We start from the raw sequence: 11,530 nt of genomic DNA, 5'->3' as shown, positions 1-11,530 counted from the left end.
TATCCTATGCACTTTGAAAGCTGCACAACCTATTTTCAGGAACATACTAAAAAACCCCACAACTCCTTCGCCACTCTACTCTATGGAGTTTAGAGGGTTCAAATTCTATTAAAAGGATGAATAGGTTCTACCGCACCTGAAATGTGCAGGCAAGTATCTGAACATGCCAGATGTCAGCAGACACAAATGAAGACCAGAACCATACCCACCGGCAAAGCTGCCTCACTATCTTCACTTTTAGAAACCAAGGAGAAAGGTAAAGATATGATAACAATTTTACAATTCTTTACTTGCGCTACTTTACACGTCATCTGTATCTCAATGCACTAAATACTACATTTCATTTAAGAACTGGTTCCTTTAGTAGGATTTTCAACAACATTCTGGGGACACACTTTTTCAATGAAAAAAAAAATGTATTAATAATTGTTACTTAGGTTAAAGTTGTTCTTATGCATTTAATTTTTTTTCCCAATCTGTTGCCTTCTTCCAGTGGTTGAGCTGAATACAGAAGATAGGACTATGGCTAACATTTTGAAATAAGAATTTAAAAAGAAATAACTTAAAAATTACATAAGGCATTTTCCTCCCCCTCCCCCCTTCCCCACCCACCCTCAAAAGAACATACCTGTTTCTGTTATAAAAAGGAAAACACAACACTCAAAGACAGGTTAGTATTTGCTAATTTCTAGTTAAAATTAATCAATTGAACAACAATAATTAAAAATCAGTGAAATTTGACCCAAGCAATAAACTGCTGGAATTCAAGTGATGGTGATCAAAATCTGAGTACTTTCCCAGTTTAACCAGTTCTTTTTAGATCTATTTGAAACTCAGTCAGTATATTATCAGTATACTACTTCTTACATTACCTCCCCCAAACCCACGTGTATCTTAAATGATCAAATATTTAACCATAGGCAATTTATGCTTGAGCAATAAAGGCAACAGGTAGATCCTATCTCAGGAACTTGTCATTAAAACAGTAAGGCTTAGCTTTGCCTGGGAGAGGTAAGGCACGTTGTGTTCTAAATATAAAGAGATGAACTGTCAACTGATGACAACTTCACTAAAGTTAAATTCTCTGCCATGGACAGTATCACTAAACAAATTCTTTCAACCAAAAGACAGAGTCCCTTCTTGAATTCCAGATCTTCCTGCCTTCAGCCATTAGTATAAATTCCCAGCGTGAGTTGTCAAAAGATGATAAAACCCCTGTGCACTGGAGCTATATGCTCTGTTCTTGAGCAAAGATAACCTAAACTGGTGCAATGGTCGTAAATTTAAGGAGATCCTACAGAGATGGGCTGGTAAAACAGTACGTTTACTTGGCATCAGTCAGCTTTAAGCAATAGGCTGCTGGGAGTGTAGTACATCACCTGCTTCCCTGACCTGTCAAATTGAGGGGGTAGAGGAGCACCAGTATTTTGAAAACACGACTAAGGTTTATTCTGATAAAAGATTACAGCTTAAATTAAGCTCTTCCTGCTTAAACAAGGTGTGTGCAAAGGAAAATGGGGATTGAAAAGAGATCCTGTGAGGGCATCTGCTGCAACAGAAACCAGAAAAACCAGTTTTCAAACACTTCTAAGGCTTCGCAGTAAATATTTAGCAGTAAACAACCCAATTGTTTAGTGTTTATATGTTGAGGAAAGTTTATTTACTGGGTTTTATCAGGAGTTTGATGTAAAATGATACCTCTCTGTGGAACAACACTGTTATTTACATTAAGCTAAAAACTCCAATGAAGTCAACCTAGAAAAAGCTTAAAAATTGCTTTTACCTTTAAGCACCCTACAAAATAATAACACAAAGTACTACTGCTAACCAATCTGTAACCAGATAAAAATCTCCTTCAGTTCCAGAAAGATTGCTTCTCATTTCTTGTTTAATTTTCAAAAATACTGGCCTTTATCAGAGCTCTTAATCATATCTATAACAAACCCCAGCATAAATGACATTTCTGTGATGATGAATATCACCAGTTAAAACATTCAGCCCCTTCAGCTCATTTGTACACAGTTATGTAATGGACAGCACACTGGCACCTGCAAAAAAGATTAAAATAACATTACTTTTCTTATTTTAGCCACAACTGCTAGACTTTGATCTAAATGATTACTGGGCTAATGACAGTCCATAATACATGTGACATTTACAGAACATTCGCATAAATTTTGAGTTATAGTCATCAGGCTAACCATCTGACTACAGCCCAGCCAGCAGCCACATCCTTTCTATAAAAGTGAATGGATTCATTAGGATTTTAATTTTTACTGTCTTAAATACATGCTCGTGTTTTTGGTGACATGCTTATCTTTGAACCTCCTCACCCCTCCCTCATATAGATAATATTGGATTTATTTGGTAGCAAAATATGTTTGATTTGTTTGGGACTCTGAAAACTCTTATGATCATATATTCTTTCTTTTTTTTTTTTTTTCCCATACATTAGTTAAATGTTGTGGAATTATGAGAAGGGGAAGTATTGGTAGCTCCATCTGCCTTGCAACTAATAAAGTTTGTCCCTGATGGGGGACAAACTGCTGACAGACTCCTGGTACGTCTGCACCAGGAACTGATGGGGTCCTACATGTGCTATGTCACTGGCATCTGAAATGGTTCAGTAATTATTTGAATTTTTTTCCCATGCCTGTAGCAATGTCTCCCTCTCACATGGGTGCCCTAATAATGTGATGTCACATTAAAGCTTCCTCCTGTTGGGCAATTTAGAGTCCTTTCCCCTTCTCCCCAGCTGTCTATTTAAAACAATAGATAGTAATTTATTTCTTTCAGAGACTCCTACATCTCTGTTAAATGTGGCTCAAATTAGCCAACATATTCAAAAGTTATTAGGGGACACAGAGAGAAATTTAAAAACATACAAAAGGTCACTTCCCTCTCTTAGTTCCAGTAACTTTCCATTGTAAGCCTTCAAAGATCAAACTTCTTCCACTCCCTTACTTTCTGACACTCACTATATATTTCTGTATTTTACTCTACACTGACTAGCTCCTTTACCAAAATCTTTAAAATGAGGGGCTTCATTTGCCACTACCTGCATCTTGACTATACTCCTGATCTAAAGCCCTTATCCACACCTTACCCCAGCCCTTTCCCTTTGTTTAATCATAGGACTGGTCCATGGAACAAAGTTTTAGGAACAAAAATTCTGCCACCAACACAATTACTTGGCAGTGTGCTTGGCTACCTTTGCTAATGCAGTGTGTCCTTTCACAGCCGCAGACTGTATTGGCAAATGATAGCTGGTTAGGCATGCAACTGCTCAGTGTGCTGCTGTCTGGTGGCCTACCTTGTGGACATTTTTCGCAGTGTACTGTGAAACCGTTGCTGTGGATTAAGACATCATAGTGATTACAAAGAAATTTTGATAGGTGTGAGTTCACTGCTAAAACTGTCCAAGGCTTAATTAGCCAAGCTTAAAAATTAGTTTTGTTTTTTTTCTCCCTAGAGTCAGAGTAGATGTTCAAGATCTATTTAATTGTCCTAATGTATGACCATTCCCTCTCTTAAGCTGGTTTGAGTATACACTTTCTAAGGGCCTGATCTATTTCCCACTGAAACCAACAGAAAGACCAGTGAACTTCAGCAGAATTAGATTAGGCAAAATTTAGTATGTCTGAAGCTCTGCAGCTTCCAGAAACATTATGACAACTGTCACTAATGTAATGTCTGGTACATAAGCTCTTCAAATAAAACTGTCATTGAACCAAGATGGTTAATATAGAGAATTCCAGGAGAACAAATACTGTTTGCCAGTGCAATATAGGTTTTGGTTTTTTTTCTCCTAGGGTGTCTTTGTATTGCAAAGCAGCTGCACAATAAGATTGTTGATACTACGGTTCACCTTTTGAAGTGATACGGTCCAAGGTAAACAGTTCTGGCTAAAGAATTTTCCAGGTGTTAAGTCCACAGGTTGAGGAAGAAAAGAACTGGTCTGCTTCTGTTTCACGACAATCCCGAGGTCCAAGACAAATCAAACCATGAATCAACACAGCAGTATCTCTGATGACCTATGAAAGGAACTGCCAACATGCAACCTGTAATCAGGTAAGTTCAAGATACTAGGAATTGATTTATAATTAAGCTGCAATAGAATATCCATTTCCAGAACACCTATTTCTTTTGGAATGGAAAACTGCCATACACGGCTTGAACGTTGCTACCTTTCGGCACAAGAACATCAACCCCATGCTGTAGTCTAGATGAATACATACAGTGAAATTAGAGAATCCTTGTTTGGTGCACACAGCTGTTGCACAAAGATCGTCTTCTGAGCTATTCAAGAACTTACTACAAATAAAGGTTCTAAAGAAAATAACATTACTTTCATGTAATATTCTACATTTTCTTGTATCAGCGCTATGTCTGAGCAAATTGAATATAAATAGGGAAACAGTTTATGTGAGAGTAACTTGCCCATTTTTAAAGGTGTTCTTAACATGGAGAAGAATGCTGTCTAAAAAAAAAATGCATGCTCTGTAATAAGCCAAACTTTGGGTCTCAGCACTTCAGCCAGCATTGGACTCTGCAGGCGCTTTGCTGATGAAATAAGCATTCACTGATATTCCAGCCTCAGGAGCGGATCCACAGCCATTTTAAAACAAAAGGTACCTATTTTTTTTGGCACAAGGTGCTGTGCCAAAATAAACTTCCTGCAGAACCACTACGCTTTCGGCCTCCTATAATTGAAAAATATTACTTGCCATTGTTGCTAGACTGAAGTACGCCTCTGTTGTATTGAAGCCTCAGTGTACAAACACAACATACAATTGTATAATTTTGCTAAAAAGTAAATAACACTGAGCAGACCGAGTTTTTTTAGAAGTGTATTGGCATACCTCTGCTTTTATTAAATTCAGTAGTAAAGCTCTCATTGACTTTAGTAGGAACTTACGGAACTACAGTCCTAGCATAGAAATATTTTCTGCCAAGATGTATTTCTGTATCCTATACACAGAAAGTAAATAGAAAACTATTGCTAAATAGGAAATGATACTTAGGTATGCATTAACTGCCCTTGCTAAAACCAATACATACATAATTTCATATTTGGCAAGGAACTGAATGTCTCTTCTTTTAAATCTATCAGGGGAATACATAGCAGCCTAGCTGAATGTAATATACCTTCACATTTTAGTTAATGTGCATATGCTTCCTACTAGGGCTGGTGTGACACTAGACACGCTGATTAGATTTCTAAACAATTAAGTAAATCTCCCCATAAATCACTAATTTTGTTTGGAGGCAACACACAACCCCCTCTACACATCTGGTGTTTATTGTCCCTGTGCGTTGTTTCCTCACTTACAACACTGGGATAGAATTGTCTTAACGAGCGACGTCGTCTTGAGGTGCTAAGATATAACGCTGGTAAGGGATGTTGTAATGTACATGTCTCACTTTTCTCTTAACACAGCTCCATTTCTTTATAAAAAGCTCTTTTAATCACATCTCAGCTATTGTTCAGTGAATGTCAATGAAATAATCCCAAAATAAAGGTGAAGGGGAGGAGAATGTTCGTGAGACATCAATATTAATGTTAAGAATACATTAAAAATTCACCTTTATAGAGCACTTTTGGCTAAAGAACGTCTATTATTGAGACTACTGGTGCATGAGTGTTCCAAGTAAGAACTAAAATACGAGAAAGAACTGAACAATTTGACCAAAGTCATAAAGGAAGCAACAGATAGGAACTGGATACCATCTCGACTTTTAACTCCTGGACAATGATAATGTCAATCAAGTATACACTTGAAAAGAAAGGGAACAAATCAGTTCTTGGTTAGCCTGGCTGTTTCAGATATCTTCAGGATGAACAGTTCTACTATAGTAATTTGAAAAATTCCAGTACATCCTACAAAGCACTGTAACCATATGCCTAAAGGCTTGTTTTATCTTCTTTCTCTATCCACCAATAAATGGCTCATTAGGTCATTTCAGAAAACATTTTTGCTTCTCCAAAGTTACACATAGCCATCTGCTTCTCCAGGGAAAGCCTTATTCCTGCTCAGGCGTGACAGGGGCACGCAGGCAGATGCAGGCAGCCCTGAGCAGACAACAGGCAGGTGCACGCATGCCAACGCTTCCTGACGGCACGCTCCCTTCCCTCCCCGGCTCCTGTCCCTGCACGTCACCTGCCCTGTGGGGACACAGGTCAGCCCTTAAAGGCAATGGAGAGCAACCCCAGCTACAGCATGCAAACACCACCACCAATCCTCATGTACCGCTTGTTCTTTCTAAGATACAATATGCAAGGAAGTGAAAACTATTTATCTCACGAGTAAACGTAGACTTTGACCAACACAAGCTGGGCAGAAAAATGTCAGTTGATACCAGACATTATTATTTTCCCTCTCTGTAGTAAGTTATCTCTGATTTTTTCCAAAGCTGTCAGTTTCCTTAATATTTTGGGAGAGGTTTATTACTCTCACTACCAATAACTACATTTCACTTTCTGCAGAATTATTGAGCATGGATTAAAAATTAACAGTAATTTTGTTATCTGAAATTCCAGAGTGTCTTTTACCTTAAACATCATGAAAAATTCTTTATGCCATATAAAGCCTAAAAGCAATTTATAACTGAAACGTTGCTCCTATTTCCATGCTGTTGAAACCTTGCTAATGAGCTACACGACACTAAAGGGGAAAACTCACAGAAAAGCAGAGCAAACTCATACAGTTATGGAGAAAAATGCAATATTGTCTTCCACGAAAAGGAATATGAATCCTCTAGTTTAAGGCCCTCGCTCAAAATCTTGCTCAAGATTTTCTCCATAAGCAAACTGCGTCCAACTAAATGAATGCATTTTTCTCAGAAGGTAGAAGAGCTGGTCTAGTCATGCTGGGGTTTGTATTTGTGCCAGGAACACATAACAGAATTCACACAGTTATGTGAATTTTGATACTTGAGCTTATGTCAAATGTAAAAAGTGTTCAGGGAAACAGACTCTAATACTACTAATAAATATACCCAATTTGGTAAAGAAGAAAATGGGGGAGAGTGGGGCAGAACAGAAATCTTGTCTGGAAGCTGAATATGTTAGCCTAAGAAAGTTTTTTTACATGTTTATGAACCAAAAGCAGCAAAGAAAGGTAGAGCCAGTTGTCCATGCAACAGGACCAAGAAAACTTGAATTTCTTCAGAACTTCAAAAGATGATCATGAAAATAGCAACAGATTTAGAGATGGGACTTTCAAAAAATACTGTAAACAGTGACTAACTTCAGCTCCTGAGATGTAATTGTATTTGCACTAATGCTTGATCCATGCAAATGCAATACTTCACTCTCGGTAACAGAATGGGCGAGCCATACCCACCACTTCAAAGTCACTAGAGAAAATAAATAGGTTCTGCGGTACTGAACTAGGCATGCACGCCAGGGAGGCCAAAACACAGCTATTAAGAGAAAAGCAGAGTATGGAAGCCTGAATACATTCAGCCTTAATATACAGATTTAATATAAGCAGGTTCATTTGATGCAACTTTCTCTTGATTAATCATGTAATTTTTTTTTTAATGTTCTAAACCAAAACTAATTTAGCTGCTGGAAGACTTGCACTGTTTCTATTTGGATTAGTTCATTTAAGACTATCTTTAGGAAATGAGGAGAAAGTTATATTTCCGAGGTTGAACAGGCACTAAACCAATCTCAGCTTGCAATCACATCCCATACTGCTGACTTTTGTTCCAGATTAGCCCAGAACACTGAGAAAACCTGAAGACTGCAGATGAGAGAATGGGCTGGGAAGCAATGCCAACATCAGTAAACCACCTCAATCCCCCCCGTTCCCCATCCCCTGACAGTTACAATCTCACCTATCATTTTAAAAATACTTTTGACAGATGCAATTTTTGTGGGAATATAAAGCCTCGATTCAGTAAGGCATTTGGGAATGCACTCAACTTCCACTGTAGTTAATATCAACATACATCACAGAAGCAGGTCCTAAGTATGTAAAAGAGGTTTATCTTTGAGATCTTTACAATATTTTTACTTGTATTTTATGTTTCCTTCAATCTAATTAGACTCCAAGCAAATAGGAAACAGTCACACAGACACAATAAACATACACTTCCTGGGGGAGAAAGGATTTTTTTTAAACAATTATCTTTTGAAAAATATAGATAGCTCATAAAGCCTGTTTGGAGTCTCTCTGAAAAGTATCACATCTAATGGTGTTGACAAACGTAGCTTGGCTTGCCAAATAGGTCAGAAGATTGAAATTCTGGAATGTTCAGAATCTGGGTATTATTTATGATTTTCTGTCCGCATGGCAAGGAAGAAAGAATACTGAGTTTAAAAATACAGAATTTAGCAACATCCTTCTGAAATTTGCGGGACCCTAACCAAGATACCTACACACTACTCTAAAACATACTGCTTTTTTGCATGCATGTGGCTAAGTATCCCTCAGGAAAATATTCAGAGAAAAACATCTTGTGTAATATTGGTATAACACTATTACCAAGCTAATTTTGCTTCCATGGCACTGTACAGCGGAAAATAATCGAAGGTTCTTGTTAAAGCTACTTCTGCCTGTCAAACTCGTTAATTAGTTTGCTGAGTATTTTTTTATTATTATTCCAAAAGCTAATTAAGTAATACTTAATATGTATTTTGTCAAAGTCCATTTGCAATCAAATTGCAAAGACTCTCTGGAGCTTATAATTTAAAATCTAAAATGATTGTGCTTATTTCGTATCAGTAATACTTTTTAAATAACTGAAATCACTTAAAAAATTGAAGGAATACACTTCAGTGCTTGACTTTCTCATACCTCATACACAGCCAAACTGTTCCTTTTATGGGTGGTACAAAAGATGTAATTACTCCAAAGGAGATATTCTGGCATAACAAGATATTTTATGGCAAAGCTATAAAGAGCTTGCAAATGCCATAAATTCCAGCAGTGATGTGTATGTCCACCCATGCATCTGCTACTAACTTCGAGTTCATATTTTCTGACATACATTTCACTTTTTAAAAGCATTTAACAGGACCCAAATTTCATCTACTAATTTCCAGGTGTACTTCCTTTTTAACCAAATTTTCCCATTCCATCTTTGGCCATAACTTTCAGAAAAGATGTGATTCACAACTTTACACTTCCAATACAAATTTTTCATATATTCACATATTTAGAGAAATCTTAGAAAAAGTGTATTTGTGTTAAGTCATAATGGCCTCTCCTATTTGGGCAGTATTTTACATGCATTACAGGTGAAAGATGATCTATAATTGCACTTGTAAACAACCAGGGCCAACACAATATAAGAAGCAAGACCGCAAGCGTGACTGCTGGTGCCTCTTTTTCTCTATGATGGCCTCAAAGTTAGACTGATGGCTCTCTGGGCTTTTTGCCAAAACCGCACACCAGATTAAAATAGAAAGAAGGGAAATAGGCAACCTGGGGTCCAAAATTTAATTCTGACCTTATGTATAAGCTCTACGGGAGGCTTGGGCAAAGCAGAATGTTAATCTACCATATAAGGGGGGCACAAGGAAACTTGAAAAAAACTTATCAGAAAAAGAATGTATAAAATCTCTTCTCTATCGTGTACACATTTTGGTATTTTGAAACCATCGATCTTGAAAAATAATCAAATCTTCGTGTATAAACATTATGTTATTCTCAGAAAGTAACTATTTAATGTGCATTTTAGTTATATGTCCACAGCCCGCTTTCTTTCAGCGTGAGATAAACTATATTTTTTATGGCTTTAACCCATTTTATTCAAACCATGGACATTTCTGTTTCATAAATTTGCGTGTTTATGGATCTCATTAACTATGAAATATGGATAGCATATCAGAAAGCAGATTTGAAAGTGAAGGCTGAAAAGTTCTCTTCCTCCTAGCAGAAGAACAGGCTCTATTTACATTTTCTCTCATACTTCACAGTGGAAGTTAAGTTTTCTTCTGATAAAACATACTTGCTAATGTACTCGTTTGCAGAAACAGAGCAATTTTTTTTTATCAAATCAGTGCTTTTCACAGAACTGTCTACAAGGAGTAAACATTTTTTCTACATTTAAAATTATAATACAGTGTTAAGTCCAAAGTTGCAAGTGAGCAAACATTTTCAAAAAATTTTGCGGATGCTGACTAAGTTTAACATAACTTCCTTGAAAGCTCTGTTACTAAGTTGTTTCTAGGGATCACATTTAATTTCTCAGTCAAGAAGAAAAAGGATGGTAACCAGATTAAACTCTATTCATCTGTTTTCCTACTATAAACCCCATATATTAATTAGCTATGTACTAGTGTAATTCACTACACTTAGATCCTTCGATTTTAAACACAAATACCTAGAAAATTAAGCTGTTAAATACCTATTGATACCCTATTTACTAACTATTAAAATAACTTAACAGCATAACTCAATTTTGTAAAACTACTAAATAAACATAGTAATGAGTAAAAAAAGTTTAAGCTATTCTGAGATGGAATCTTGAAAATGAGGTGCTTCAATTACAATGCTCAGAAAGCTTGCTTTATTGATCATTATTTTTAGAATATTTATGTAAGATACTCTATTAGTTTAGTATCCTGCCCTTCCAAGAGAAAATTCACAGGACATTATTAAGTTCATCTACACACCACATTTCAGAAGCACAGAAACAAGAAACAGACCATTTTTTACTCTCCCTGTGAAGTTAGATTAACCTCACACAAATCTTCAAATTGATCCTGGTGCTACCACAAAATTACAGGTGGCTTATATATGAAGAAAAAAAGTATTCTTATGGCAATTAATACAACATAACGTCCTCCCTTAATATAGCTTGACAAATCAGAGATACATAACAAGCTAAGAAACAACAACTATTTTCCACTTGGAGATTCAGGTCATCAAAACACAGGAAGGGAGGTTAACTTGAAGGCAATAGGGGAAAGTTTTGAAACTGCTATTCACCTATTCACAACCTCAGAAGAGAAAGAGGCCAAAATCTTTCCTCACTATTCGCTTGAGAGGGATTTATTCTGGCTCAAACTACTACCACAGGCACTACTGTGAATTTCAACAGGGTAAGACAAGGAAGCGCTCTATAAAATAGCCCGATACAAAAATTTCAACTGCATTATATGAATCTTTTGTTGTTTTTTAGCACAGCAGGAGGCATTATGCATCAGTGCATGAAGCGCTTACATAAGCAGCAGAGTGATGTAACTTTGGAAAGTACCTGCCCATAGCATGCATAAGTCAATTCCAACAACATACTGTCTGCTTCATAGAGTGATGCAGTGTAAGACCAGCTTCATGAGTCACGCACTTTTATGTCAACAGTAGAAGAGCAGACAATATCTGATCTGCTGTAAGCTTTGTGGGAAAGTTACAAAATTTTGTGAACAACTTTGAATTAGTAGAATGACTGCTGATAAGAAGTATACATTGATTAATATTACGTGTTTGGATGCAACACTCAGATGTATAAGTTCATAGAACCACAACACAAATGAATCACACAAAGACATCTAATTCAAACAGAGTAAACTTCC

Source organism: Fulmarus glacialis, unplaced genomic scaffold (assembly GCF_000690835.1).
Source record: "Fulmarus glacialis isolate BGI_N327 unplaced genomic scaffold, ASM69083v1 scaffold17576, whole genome shotgun sequence".
In the NCBI taxonomy this organism is placed as follows: Eukaryota; Metazoa; Chordata; class Aves; order Procellariiformes; family Procellariidae; genus Fulmarus; species Fulmarus glacialis.
Note: the sequence above shows the minus strand (reverse complement) of the source record.